At 47.3% G+C, this 14,737-nt stretch overlaps 1 pseudogene; it reads left to right on the top strand.

Moving 5' to 3' along the window:
- LOC102864842 overlaps nucleotides 1-5,314 on the top strand; it is a 19,908-nt pseudogene extending 14,594 nt beyond the window's left edge.
- The last annotated feature ends 9,423 nt before the right edge of the window (nucleotides 5,315-14,737 follow it).

The following is a 14,737-nucleotide window of genomic DNA, read 5'->3' as shown; positions in this document are numbered from 1 at the left end:
GTCACGATGGTCTGTTGTCAAGGTGATGAGGGTCTGTCAGTGTCACGATGGTCCTGTCATCACAGTGATGAGGGTCTGTCAGTGTCACGATGGTCTGTTGTCAAGGCTTTGAGGGTCTGTCAGTGTCAGGATGGTCTGTTATCAAGGTGATGAGGGTTTGTCAGTGTCATGATGGTCTGTTGTCAAAGTTTTGAGGGTCTGTCAGTGTCACAATGGTCTGTTGTCAGGGTTTTGAGGGTCTGTCAGTGTCACAATGGTCTGTTGTCAAGGTTTAGAGGACCTGTCAGTATCACGATGGTCCTGTCTTCACAGTGATGAGAGTCTGTCAGTGTCACAACGGTCTGTTGTCAAGTTTTTGAGGGTCTGTCAGTGTCATGATAGTCTGTTGTCAAGGTGATGAGGGTCTGTCAGTGTCAGGATGGTCCTGTTGTCAAGGTGATGAGGGTCTGTCAGTGTCAGGATGGTCCTGTTGTCAAGGTGATGAGGGTCTGTCAGTGTCACTATGGTCTGTTGTCACAGTGACGTAGATGTGTCCACATCACAATGGCCTCATCCTGTTCCTAGTCCAATATGATTTCCTTTTTCGTCATTTTCTTGGTCTTACAGTCCCTCTAGCCTTCTCTTGGACATTCACTAGCCCACCTTATTTCTCCATGAGTTCCCCACACCTCAAGTGAAAACCCAGTGCCCATCACTCAGCAGAACATGGTCATTTCCCACCTCTAGCATGCTCTAGCATCAACTTATAACTATCGTGACTGCCCATTCCTCTCGGGGACTCCATTCTCTTGGTTCTCTCAGATCCCTGGAACTGTGCCCCAGTACTTAGGGGAAACACTACATCAGCCCAGTAGCAGCCCAGCAGCCCTCTCCCTGTTGCCATGAGTCAAAGAGACTGTCAAGTACAATGTCCTACAAGCTCAAACACCCATTAACTCCTGTCTGCACAAGAGAGGCAGCTCTGCAGCTCCTCTGACTTCAGAAAATAAGGTCATTTCTATGAACAGAGTTTGACACTGTCCCCTCCTGCCATCCTGCCTCTGAACACAACAACCTTCAGCTCATCTGCTCCCACAACAGAGCACAGCCAGAGGTGAAGGGTACACCCAACCAAGACATGACACTCCCTAGCTCATCTACCCCCCATAGTACAGTCAAAGGTGACGGGAACACCCAACCAAGACATGACACCTCCTGGCTCATCTACCCCCACAGCATCCTCAAAGGTGAAGGGGAGTCCTGAGCCCGGAAAGGTGATGTGGCTGGGGGTTTGCTGGCCTCAGTAGGTCTGCCATTTTCAACTTTCAGAGTCTTTTGACTGTAATCTTGCTTCTTATATCCGATCCTTGACATCCAGCATCCTGGACAGAAACAAAACTGGACTGTTGGGTGTATTTTGGAAGTGTACCAGAATTGGTGAACGGAACAGTCCTTATGTTGCTGTATGCTGTGTAGTGATGGCCTTCAGCATCCTGTCCATACAGTACCTTGGGAAAATGCCATGATTTAATTGCTTTTAGATTTCAACACTGAAAAAAAAGGACTTCTCTGAAGAGAATAATGAACAGAATGGTTACCCTTTTTGTCTGAATATGAAGTGAAATACATTTCTAGCTCTTGTTCTCTTTTTTTATGTTATTGGACCAATGTTCTATATGTTGTTGTTATGTGCCATAGAGTTGCCTGTGACTCATAGCAACCTTGTGTACAACAGCCCTAAACTCTGCTCTGTCCTGTGCCAATCGCATTGTCTCCGACACACCCATCCCCATTACCCCAGTTACTGAATCAATCCACCTCATAGAGGGCCTTCCTCTCCTGTGCTGTCCCTCCACTCTCCCAAGCATGATGTCCCTCTCCAAGGACTGGTCCCTCCTTGTAACATGTCCAAACTATGGCAGACGAAGCTTCAGAATCCTTGCCTCCAAGGAGCAGCCTGGTCTCACCCTCTCCAGGATGAAGCTGTTTGTCCTCCTAGCAGTCCATGGTATATTCAACACTCTTCTCCAGCACCACAGCTCAAAGGCATCAATTCTCCTTCTATCCTCCTTAGTCATTGTCCAGCTCTCTGATACCTAGTAATGTTCTACATAAGCATCTAATTGAGACATGACCATTTAATACATTTGTCTGTGATAATTAACATCCATGCTATCACTACACTGTGACATTCTACAAGCATCATTCTACTGTGTCAGACATCAGTTTGAGTGAGGCATTTCTAAGACACACCTTCGAAGACAGAATTGATAAATTGCTCAAGTGCCTCTCCCTGTGACCTGGAAGTGATAGCTCTTTACACAATGAGACATTTTTGGAGCAGCTTATTTATCTATTTATCGGGGAAGCAGTGGTTGCACGTGTGCTGGTAAGAACTGCATTCAATTTACAATGCTTGTTTTTCCAATTACCACACCATTTTGAATGCACGGAAACAGGTACCTCAACTCTTAGCAAACTTTAGTCTATTACTGGGATTTTTGGGGTGTTTGGGTTTTTTTACTCTTTAAAATAAGTCTATGCAATGCTTACAATATTGTTTCAGCAATGTATATCATTAACTACATAGAGTAACTATCCTTTGAAACATTGGGTCAAATACAGATAATATCTTAAATATAAATTTGACCAGCTAGCTTTCTGTCTCTGAAAAAGACTCCATTCTCAGAACAAAATGGCGCAATTACAGAGCAATGATCCTATATGTTTTCCATTCTTTTTAGTTTCACATATGGAACAGCCAAGAGGGAAGGTGCAGGGCACATCCAGGAAAGACTCGCACGCAGCCCTGACTCATGTCCCCCAACCATCTCCCGCAATGGAGCCAAGGCCTGAGGGCCACAAAACACTGGATGTATGAAAGCCCTTTGGTCATACATAGCTGCATTTCCATCCTGTCTCCATATCTTTTCAATCTTTATGCATAACAGATCATTCAGGAAGCAGGGATTTATGAGGAGGAATGTGGCATCAGGATTGGAGGAAGACTCATCAACAACCTATGATATGCAGATGATACAACCCTGCTTGCTGAAACTGAGGAAGACTTGAAGTGCTTGCTGCAGAGGGTCAAGGACTGAGTTTTCAATATGGATTGAAGCTCAACATCAAGAAGACAAAGATTCTCACCACTGGGCCAATTGTCAACTCCATGATAGATGGAGAAGAGATTGAGGTTGTTAACAATTTCAGCTTGCTCAACTCCACAGTCAACACTCCTAGCACCAACAGTCAGGAAATAAAAATCTGTTCTCTAAAACAATGTATTTGAATTTTGTAAATAAACTAGTTTAAATGTTTTTTAAAAAGTATAGTGATTAATTTGATAAAACATAATGCAAGAGAATGATTGTATAAAACACAACGTGAATGAAGAATGTTGTGAAACACTAGGCATATAAACTTTGTAAGCAAAACAATAAAAGAAAAGATATTTGCAATGAAAAAAAAAGACGAATTGCATTATGTAAATCTATTGTCATGGACCTGTCCAGAGTACTGAGAAGCAGAGCTGTCAGTTTAGAGACTAAGGTGAACTTAATTGGTTTTCACCATTACTTGCTCTGCATCAGAGAGCTGGATAATGGCTAAGGATGGTCGGAGAAGAATCGATGCCTTCGAATAGTGGTGCTGGAGAAGAGTCTTGAACATACCATGGATTGCCAAGAAAACAAATAGGTCTGTCTTGGAGAGGGTGAAACCAAGTGTCTCCTTGGAGGCTAGGATTTGGAAGCTCCGTCTCACATAATTTGGACACGTGGCCAGGAGAGACTGGTCCTTGGAGAAGAACATCATGCCCAGAAGGGTGGAGGGACAGCACAGGAGAGGAAGACCCCGGAGGAGATGGATTGATACAGTGACTAGGGCAATGGGGGTAGGTGTGTTGGAGTCAGTGAGACTGGCTTAGGACAGGGCAGGCTTCAGAGCTGCTGTACATATAAGGTCACTAAGAATCACAGGAGACTCGACACCACATAACAACAACAGTTGCAGAAGAGGAGGAAAGAGCTAGAGAGAGCCTATCTTTGTTCTGCTGATACATTTTCCTGTTGACTCTGGCAGACATGGCCCTTAGGAGGACCCTTGGCCAGGCAGGCCAGACAGGAGGTGACCAGGACCTCCAGTAGCCACAAGGGAGCAGACATCCCTTTGGGGGACACTACCAACCGTCTGAACAGGGCCTGTATGGGTCCGGCAGGTGCTAGCTGTTGGCATCTCCACACTCTACCACCTTGTCCTCACCTGAGCCAGGAACAGTGCCAGATGAAGGTACTGGACAGAGAAACAGCTGTGAACAGACCCGAGGTAACAGCACAGGACTCAGCGGTCCCTGATCGGGACTTTGGCCCTCCCTGACACAGCTGAGCATTGTCTCTGCCCAGTCACTCTGCTGTCCCCCAGGAAGGACAATGCCAGACATGGTCACAAAGCATCAGCAGTCTACATTGCAGGCTACACACAAAGATCACTGTCCTCAGATGTGTGTCCACAGCAGCTTTCCCTGTGGTGAGGCCTTTAGCTGGGTGGTCAGTCTTAATCCAACACAGCAGCACGTTCCTCTGGAGGCATTGCTGTGAGGAGGTGTGTTATAAACAGCCCTCTTCAGATGGCCCCAACTTAGAACTGTGAAAACCCCGGTGTCTGATCTTACAGTGAACACAGTTGGTCAAGGCAGGGAACCACGAGGGGCCACTGACTGCCCACAGGGACCCTCTGTGGTAATTTCTCATAGATATCCCTGGCCCAAGAGTCTCCCCCCAAAGGCTCCATGGCTTGGCAGCTAGCATATGCATCCCTCCAAATCTCCAGCCAGAGTGTGTGAGACTCAGAGCCCAGGAGAGCCCCCCCCCATTCCACAACTGGGTCCCCCAGACCTGCTGGCCAGAATGTTTGAGTTTCAGAGCACCCCATTCCACAGCTGGGTCCCCTTTACCCACTGGCCAAGGTGTGTGAAGCTGAAAGGCTGAGAGAACACCAGGTCCTATACACAGTCAAGGGGCCCCGACCGCTGGCTGCACCAGAGACCCCTGCCTCTCTGCAGCAGGGGAGGGAGGGTTAAGGGCCCTGGTGCCCTCCCACCTCCGATGGCCTGTGCTTACCCAGGAGGGACGAGAGGGCCACCAGGATCCAGCAGGTGATGAGGAAGGGTATGTGGACCCACAACCACTGCAGGCTGACCACTGGGACTCCGCTGATGTTTCGGGGTACAGTGGAGGGCTCTGTGCTGACAGGGTCCACCAGCCACATTGTCAGGGCCCAGGAGCTCAGTCTGGACACCCTTGTCCACATGATGCTGAGCAGGGCTGGCAGCTGATCCAGGAAGCTACGCAGCGTCCACACTGGTCCTCACCTCAGGCCTGGCTGCACAGGGGTCTCTGAGGTGGTCTCTAGGCAGTGGACAGGCACCTGCGGCAGGCTCTGGCCCCTCTGTTGGTCTCTTTAGAGAGGAGCTAAAGCTGCCTTGCTGCTGCTGGGCCAGGCTGGGCAGCTGTGAGCCTGGGACTCTGCTCGGTCCTATAAGCTGCTCCTTATGGCCCTGAGCTTCCAGGCGCAGGAGTTCAAAGCCTGGCAGGGGAGCCCCGTTCCCTGGGTGGGGCTGATAAGCCACCACCAGGCTCTAGGAGATTAAATAGTCTTGGAAAACAAAGCAGGGTGGAGGTGGGGAGGGGGAGGGAGGATCACTGTGGTTAGACCCTTATCAGAAGGGTCAGTCTGGGATGGGATGAAGGAAGCCACCAATCCGCAACCAGGAAGCAGACCCCAGAGCACCCTGACCCCTTCTGTGTGTCTGTCTGCTCTGGAAGCTGTCCCCAGAGCACCCCAACACCATCTGTCTGCCGGTCTGTTCAAGAAACCAGGACCAGAGCACCCCCACCCCATTTGTGTGTCTGTCTGTCTATCCTGGAAGCCGGTTCCAAAGTGCCCAAAGGCCGTCTGTTTACCTCACGAGGCTTACCGTGGTCAGCCTTTCCCAAAGTTTCCTCTGCCTGGCACAGGTTCCAGGCCCCAGGCCCCCAGGTCACAAGGCCCAGGCTAATCCTCCTTCACCCTCCATGTCCAGGTTCAGCCTGCTGGGCCCTCTGGCCACCAACTGCCTGGACTGCTTTAAACCCCTTACCTGTGCCCTGTGACTGTCCACTGCGGGAGAAGCCCCTTTCTCATGATGCCAGAACAGTGACCTGAGTAGCTGGGGGGTGTTCTGCCAGGGTCCAAGCAGGCCAAGTGAGGTCAGTACCCAGGGTGTGGTGGCCGCCACTGGCATGAGTGGTCAGAGTGGAGCTGGACAAGATAGCAGCTGGCAGATGGACCCGAGGCTCAGCTCAGAGGGTCGTCTGCCGTTCTTGCAACCTTACTGTCAAAATAGTATTTGGAAATACATTATTAAAATATCCCACAAAAAGACTAAGTCTTTATGAGAATTCGCCTTTGAGCTTGCTTGTAGTTAAGATGTCGTAAGGGACAAGACATCATCATTCTTACCGAAACCGTGGGCAAGGCGCTGAGCGACACTCTCATTCAGAAACCTTGTTAGAGAGCCAAGGTTGCAGAGACCTCTGTTCAGGTGCAACCCCAGGAAGTGACCCGGGAGAACGGGACACATGGTGTTCTCTGGGTGACACGGAGGGCAGTGGCCTCCTCTACACGTGTAGTGAGAGTCCCAGACACGGGCAGAGCCACCCAGGTGCCAAGCTCTTCCCTCAGGGCGTCATGGGGCAGGGGAGCAGAGCTGTCTCCCCAAGTGACAGGGAATAATGGCAAAGGACACGCTGACAAAGGAGATCAATCAGAACTGGTTTTGACAAAGACTGTAGCACTATAACAATAGAAACTGACCATCCAGGAAAACGGCTACATAACAATAAAAACAGACTCTCAAAAATGTGGCAAAACAACACAAGGAAAAGGTAAACGAGGTGGCCAAAGTCACCATGTCCGTTAGAAGGAACACACCATCAGCTGTGTAAACCCCATTCCCTGCTAACAAAAAACATAAACCTTCTGTAAGACAAAAACAGGATCAGCCTCTCCTGGCCCGTTCAGAATCTGTTATGAACGTATAATAAACCTCAGTTTCTTTCTTTTGCTCTCACTCTTTCTTGTATTTCTGAGTCAGAACTTTCTAGTTCTCTAGCCTTGAAGAGGCCCCTGGACCTGTTTTGGAAATCATCCCCTTGACACAAGGGGCACGGACTAGGGCAGCAGCCCTTGTGGACAGGGAAAGAAGCAGGGTCCACATGAGAACTATAGACTTTCCTCTCCGGGGGCTGCAGGAGGGCCGGGGGAGAAGCAGAGCCCGGCTCCCCAGGCTTTGGCTACTGGAGTAAGGAGCCTCAGAATGGGGAGGTCCTGAGTCCTTCCAGATCTTCAGAGCTCTAGTTGGCTTCCTCCACGGTCAGGATCTGTCCCTGTGACTCCACATGCTGCCATCCATCCTCATAGCAGAGAAGTTCCCGGGGATGAGGAGGCTGGTGGCTCACCAGGAAAGGACAAAGAGAACCTCAGGATAGGACAGCATCAGGTCTATGGTCAAAGGGCCACTGTGACTCCTAACAGAGTCCACGGCACCTCACAAGCACGGCATCCTTAGTGCAAAGAGCTCAGGGATCAGATTCAGGATGGGACCTGCTTCCTTCTGGAAGTAACACAGCCGCTGTCACCTCTGTGCATCCTCTCAGGAACGCCCGGCATTACATCAGAATCATAACACACGTGAGGAAACAGCAGGGCTACACAGGGAAAGCCGGTACTGGAACAAGTGACTCCGGAGTGAACAGGTTGTCTGACAGTGTGTGCAGTGCCGTCAACAACCTGGAGGAGAGGGAACGCGCTGGATTCACTGGGGGTGTGGGAAGACAAGGGGGAAACTCGGCGAGCTGAAGAGGGGGACAGAGGAGAGCAGTACAGTGAGAATTCATTTGGATGTTGTTGTTGTGTACCGTCGAGTCAGAGCTGACCCACAGCAGACCCTCCACAGGTTTGCAGTAATCGCATGGGAGGAGATTGCCCATCCTTCTCCCGCAGAACGGCTGGTAGATTTGAACCACATACACTCGTGATTGCAGCACAAATTCCTGCCACTAGGCCACTGTTGTTGTTGTTACATGCCATCGAGTCTCTTGGGACTCATAGGGACCCTACGTCCAACAGCCCTAAATCCTGCTCTATCCTGTGCCAATCGCACTGCCTCTGACACGCCCATCCCGATTACCCCAGTCACTGAATCAATCCACCTGATAAAGGGTCTTCCCCCCCACGCCATCCCACCACCCACCCAAGCACGATGTCCCTCTCCAAGGACCTGTCCCTCCTTACAACATGTCCAAAGTATATCAGACAAAGCCCCAGAATCCTTGCCTCCAAGAAGCCACTCTGTTTAACCCTTTCTAGGATGAATCTGTTAGTTTTCTTGGCAGTCCATGGTACATTCAATACTCTTCTCCAGGACTACAGCTCAAAGGCATCAATGAAGTAACATATGAGCAACAGCCTATGGTGAGGAAGGAAGAAGTTAAAGCTGCTTTGAAGGAAATAGCAAAAACAAGGCCCCAGGACTAGATGGTATACCAACTGAAGTATTTCAGCTAACAGAAGCTGCCCTGGACTTGCTCACCAAGTTGTGCCAAGAAATCTGGAAAACAACCACTTGGCCAACTGACTGGAAGAGATCTATATTTGTTCCCATTCCAAAGAAGGGTGACCCAACAGAGTGTGGAAACTACAGAAAAATATCGTTGATTTCACATGCAAGCAAGATTCTACTGAAGATTATCCAAAATCGACTGCAACAGCACATCAGCAGAGAACTGCTGGAAGTCCAGGCTGGGTTTAGAAGGAGTCGTGGTACTAGGGATATTGTAGCTGATGTTAGATGGATCTTAGCTGAAAGCAGGGAATACCAGAAGAAAGTCTATCTATGTTTCATTGATTATGCAAAGGCGTTTGACTATGTGGATCATAACAAACTGTGGCTGACTGTGAGAAGAATGGGAATCCCAGAACACTTGATCGTGCTAATGAGAAACCTATACTTGGACCAAGAGGCAGTCGTCAGAACAGAGCAGGGCAACATTGCATGGTTCAAAATTGGGAAGGGTGTACGCCAGGGATGTGTCCTGTCTCCATATCTTTTCAACCTGTATGCAGAACAGATTATCCGAGAGGCTGGGCTCTATGAGGAGAAATGTAGGGTCAAGATTGGTGGAAGGTCTATTAACAATCTATGTTATGCAGATGACACAACCCTGCTTGCTGAAACTGAGGAGGACCTGAAGCACTTGCTGCAGAGGGTCAAGGACAGCAGCCTTCAGTATGGACTGAGGATCAATGTCAAGAAGACAAAGAGTCTCACCACTGGATCAACTGGCAGCATCAGGATGGATGGTGAAGAGATTGAGATTGTTCACAGCTTCAGTTTGCTCGGCTCCACAGTCAACACTCTTGGCGCCAGCATCCAGGAAATCATATTGCGATGGGAAAGTCTGCTGTTAGGAACCTCTTGAAAGTCAACGGTGTTTCTCTGAAGACTAAGGTGCACCTGATACAGGCCATGGTCTTTGCAATCACTTGTTGTGCCTCAGAGAGTTGGACAATGACTAGGGAGGATAGAAGAATTGACGCCTTTGAGCTATGGTGCTGGAGAAGAGTACTGAATGTACCATGGACTGCCAAGAAAACAAACAGATTCATCCTAGAGAGGGTTAAACCAGGCTACTCCTTGGCGGCAAGGATTTTGGGGCTTCGTCTGACATACTTTGGGCATGTTGCAAGGAGGGACCAGTCCTTGGAGAGGGACATATGAGTCACAAGCGACTCGATGGCACATAACAACAACATATTGGTTTGCTTTCAAGGTTTGTATCCATTGTTTCACACTATTCTTCATTCACACTGTGTTTCATACAATCATTCCCATGCATTATGTTTTACAGAGTTAATCACCATTGGACTATGCCCATCATGACCTTGTCTTTTTAGCTTCCTGCTGGATCTTCCCCATTTCCTTTACCCCCTCCCTCCACCCACCAAACTGTGCGGCCCTATGATTTCTCCCCTGCCCATCCTCACTCCTCTGCTCCTACCCCTTCCCCTCTTGGATCCTCATACAGGTATTATTACATATTTGTCCTTATGAGACAGCTGGTTCACTCAGCATAATGCTCTCCAGTCTCCCCCAGGTTATGTAGAATTTTTTTAAATTGATGCTCCTGAGTGCTGTGTAGTATTCCACAGTATTCAATTTCTCAGTCCATTCAGTTGTGGCTGAACATTTGACTATTTCCTTGTTCTTGTGATGGTGAATAAGTTTGCTATGTATACACATGAAGAAATGTTCAAAATCACTGGCAGTAAGAGAGATGCAAATCAAACCACAACAAGATACCATCTGACCCCAGCAGCAGTGGCTGTCCTACCCTGAGCTGGCCTCATGGGCAGGCCAGTCTTCCCCGCAGAGCCAAATCTGGGCGTTGGACAGATTCTGAGGTTCTCTTTGTCCTTTCCTGGTGAGCCACCAGCCTCCTCATCCCCGGGGACTTCTCTGCTGTGAGGATGGATGACAGCATGTGGAGTCACAGGGACAGATCCTGACCATGGAGGAAGCCAACTAGAGCTCTGAAGATCTGGAAGGACTCAGGACCTCCCCATTCTGAGGCTCCTTATTGCAGTAGCCAAAGACTGGGGAGCCGGGCTCTGCTTCTCCTCCGGTCCTCCTGCAGCCCCCGGAGAGGAAAGTCTATAGTTCTCATGTGGACCCTGCTTCTCTCCCTGTCCACAAGGGCTGCTGCCCTAGTCCGTGCCCCTTGGGGAGACAGCTCTGCTCTCCTGCCCCACAGTGCCCTGAGGGAAGAGCTTGGCACTTGGGTGCATCTGCCTGTGGCTAGGACTCATGGGGATTCTAATCTGTCACTGATTACATTTGTGGAAAGAAGCATTGGAGAAGCTCAATTTAGCTGTGAATTTAGGCCAGGTGCAGATTATGGAATAGACCATCAGCTATGCAAGTTCAGGCTGAAGCTTGAGAAAATGAAAAGAATTCCACAGTAACCAAAATTTGACTTTGAGTCTATCCCATCTGAATTTAAAAACCATCTCAGGAACAGGTTTGAGGGGTTGGAAACTAATGAAAACCAATGAGCTATGAGAAGCCAAGACAGCCAATGGTCCTTTCAATGAGAGAGGAGGAAGAAAAGACTGAGAGGGGTGTCAGAAGAGACTCTGCATGCTGTACTCCAGCACCAAGAAGCCAACAGGAAGGGAAGAAACCAGGAAGGAGCTGAACAGAATATTTCAAAGAATAGTTTGTGAACACAAAGCAAAGTATTATAATGAAATGTGCAAAGAGCTGGAGTCAGAAAATCAAAAGGGACAAACTTGCTGGGCATTTCTTAAGCTTAAGGGACTGGAGAATAAATTCAAGACTTGAGTGACAATATTTAAAGATGCTATGGGCAGAATACTCAAAGATCCAGGAAGCATTAAAAGAAGATGAAGGAGTATACAGGGTCACTGGACCAAAAAGAATTGGCTGACACAGAAGAACTTCTTTTAAAAACTTATGACCAAGAGGCAATGGTGATGAAGGAGGAAGTTCAAGCTTCTCTGAAAGAAATGACAATAAGCAAGGCTTGAGGAATTGATGGAATACCACCTGACTTATTTCAACAAACAGATACTCCTCTGGATGTGCTCATCATGTTGTGCCAAGAAATCTGAAGGACAGATACCTGGCCACTGACTGGAAGAGATCAATATTAATTACCATTCCAAAAAGAGATGACCCCATAGAGTAGAAATTATTAAACAATATAACTAATAACCTTTTCAAACTGTATGCAGGACAGATCATCTGGGACACTTCGCTGTACGAGGAGGAATGTGGCTTCAGGATTGGTGGAAGATTCATCAACAACATGTGTTACGCAGATGACACACCCTGCTTGCTGAAACTGAGGAAGACCTGAAGTGTTTGCTGCAGAAGGTCAAGGACTGCAGCCTTCAATGTGGATTAAAGCTCAACATCAAGAAAACAAAAATTCCCACCACTGGGCCAATTGGGAGCATCAGTATAGATGGTGAAGAGACTGAGATAGTTAACAGTTTTAGTTTGCTAGGCTCTACAGTCAACACTCTGGGTACCAGCAGTCAAGAAATCAAGAGATGAATTACATTGGGAAAGTCAGCTGTCAAGGACCTCTCAAGAGTACTGAAGGGCAATGACATCAGGCTGGAGAGTGATATGTGTCAGAGAGCTGGACAGTGACTAGAGATGATAGAGAACTGATGCCTTTGAGCTGTGGTGCTGGAGAAGAGTGTTGAATATACCATGGACTGCTAGCAGAACAAACAGGTTTGTCCTGGAGGGGGTGAAGCTGGGCTACTCCTTGGAGTCAAGGATTCTGAAGCTTCGTCTGACATACTTTGGGCATGTTGCAAGGAGGGACCAGTCCTTGGAGAGGGACATCATGCTTGGGAGAGTGGAGAGACAGTGCAGGAGAGGAAAACCCTCAATAAGATGGATTGACTCAGTAATTGGAGTAGTGGGAGTAGGTGTGTCGGAGACAACAAGGTTGGCACAGGATAGAGCAGGGTTTAGGGCTCTTGTATATAAGGTTGCTGTGAGTCTCAAGCAACACGATGGCACATAACAACAACAACTAATAACACATGCAAGCAAGGTCTTGCTAAAGATTATCCAAAAATTACTGAAACAGAAAGTACCAGTAATATAAGTCAGGTTTAGAAGAGACTGTGGCACTAGGGACATCACTGACAGTGTCAGATGGATCTTGACTGAAAATAGAAAGTCCCAAGGAATGTCTGTGTTTCATTGACTACACATTTGACTGTGTGGATCACAGCAAATTGTGGCTAACCTTGAGAAGAATGGTGATCCCAGACCACCTGATTGTGCTCATGGAAAACCTCTATTTTCACCAGGAGGCAGTCATTAGAACAGAGCAAAGAAACACTGGTTCAAAATCAAGAAAGGAGTGTGTCAGGGATTCATCTTGTCTCTATACCTTTCAATCTATATGTGGAACAGATCATACAGGAAGCTGTGTTCTATAAGGAGGAATGTGGCATCAGGATTGGAGGAAGATTCATCAACAATCTGCATTACGCAGATGACATAACCTTCTTACTGAAACTGAGGAGGACCTGTAGAGTTTGCTACAGAAAATCAAGATCTTAGTCTTTGGTATGGGTTTAAGCTCAACATTAAGAAAACAGATTTTTATCGCTGGGCCAAATGACAGCAGCATGATAGACGGAGAAGAGATTGCAATTGTTAACAATTTCAGCTTGCTTGATTCCACAATCAACACTCTTGGTACTAGCAGTACCTGCTTGAAAAGAAAAAGATCAATTTCATTAGGAAAATATTCTGTCAAGGATCTCTCTGGAGTGTTAAAGAAAAGTGATGTCAGTCTAGAGATTAAGATATAGTGATCTAGGCTATGGTCTTCTCGATTACTTGCTACACATCAGAGTTGGACAATGACTAAGGATGGCAGAAGAATTGATGTCTTTGAGTTGTGGTGCTAGAGAAGAGTACTGGACATGCAATGGACTGCCAAGAGAATAAAAACAGGTCTATCCTGCAGAAGGTGAAGCCACGTTTCTCCTTGGAGGCTAGGATTTTGAAGCTCTGTCTCACATACTTTGGCGTGTTGCCAGGAGAGACCAGATCTTGGAGGAGGACATCGTGCTTGGGACTGGGGTAATGGAGGTAGGTGTATCAGAGACAATGAGACTGGCTCAGAATAGAGCAGGTTTCAAAGCTATTGTATATAGAGTTGCAATGAGTCACAGGCCACTTGATGGCACATAACAACAATAACAATGGTCGTTTGGCATCTCTGGTGGCTTAGTGGTAAGGAATTTTGCTGCCAGTGCAAAAGCATGCAGTTCAAATCCACCATCTGCTCCATGGGAGAAAGATGAGCAGTCTCCGCTGGGGTGATTTACAGCCCTTGACAACCCACTGGAGGGTCAGGTCTGAGTTGGTTCCAACCTGATGACACACAACCACAATAACAATGGTAGTTATTGTCTATGAATAACTGTCTTTAAAAACCAATTAGATGTGGAAGTTTCACGTAAATAAAATAGATTTTTAATAAAAGACAGCATTGTTGATGTTCAAGAAACCAATCAACAGACTCCGACCCAAAGATGGCACAATCTTTAGGAATTTATCCATAAAAAAAGACACTCAAAGGGAGCTCTAGTGGCCTAGTGGCAAGAAGCTGTACTGCAATACCAAAGATACATGGTTCGAATACACCAGATGCTCTGCTGGAGAAGGAGGGACAATCTCCTCCTGTACCAGTCAGATCCAATTTAACGATACATGCACAAAAATAAAAAAAAAAATAGGGAGAGACAGAGGGGGAAAAAAAGACACTAGACAGATTGCAGGGGGGAGGTGACAGCATTTGTGAAAGGATGTGGATTTCCAACAAATACTTTAAAATTATATTAAAAATAATGAAGATTGGGCCTTCAGTCATGGGAACTGTTGACCCCCCCGTTTTTCACACTCTCTGTTCTATATCATTCCTGGGAGTCTGTCTCATTATTAATAATTATAAAATTATTTCATTCTTTGGGACCCTCAGTCTGCAACATTCTGGCACCCGAACTTGGGGCAGGGTGGTGGTTTTTCTTTGGATAAGGTGGTGGTCTCTTTTTATTTTCTTTTTTTTTTTTTTGAGCTTTTTGTCACTTTATTGTT

Source organism: Elephantulus edwardii, unplaced genomic scaffold, assembly GCF_000299155.1.
Source record: "Elephantulus edwardii isolate Elephantulus edwardi_28Jun2011 unplaced genomic scaffold, EleEdw1.0 scaffold00274, whole genome shotgun sequence".
NCBI lineage: Eukaryota > Metazoa > Chordata > Mammalia > Macroscelidea > Macroscelididae > Elephantulus > Elephantulus edwardii.
The sequence above is the reverse complement of the archived record's forward strand: the minus strand, read 5'-3'. Positions and strand labels throughout refer to the sequence as shown.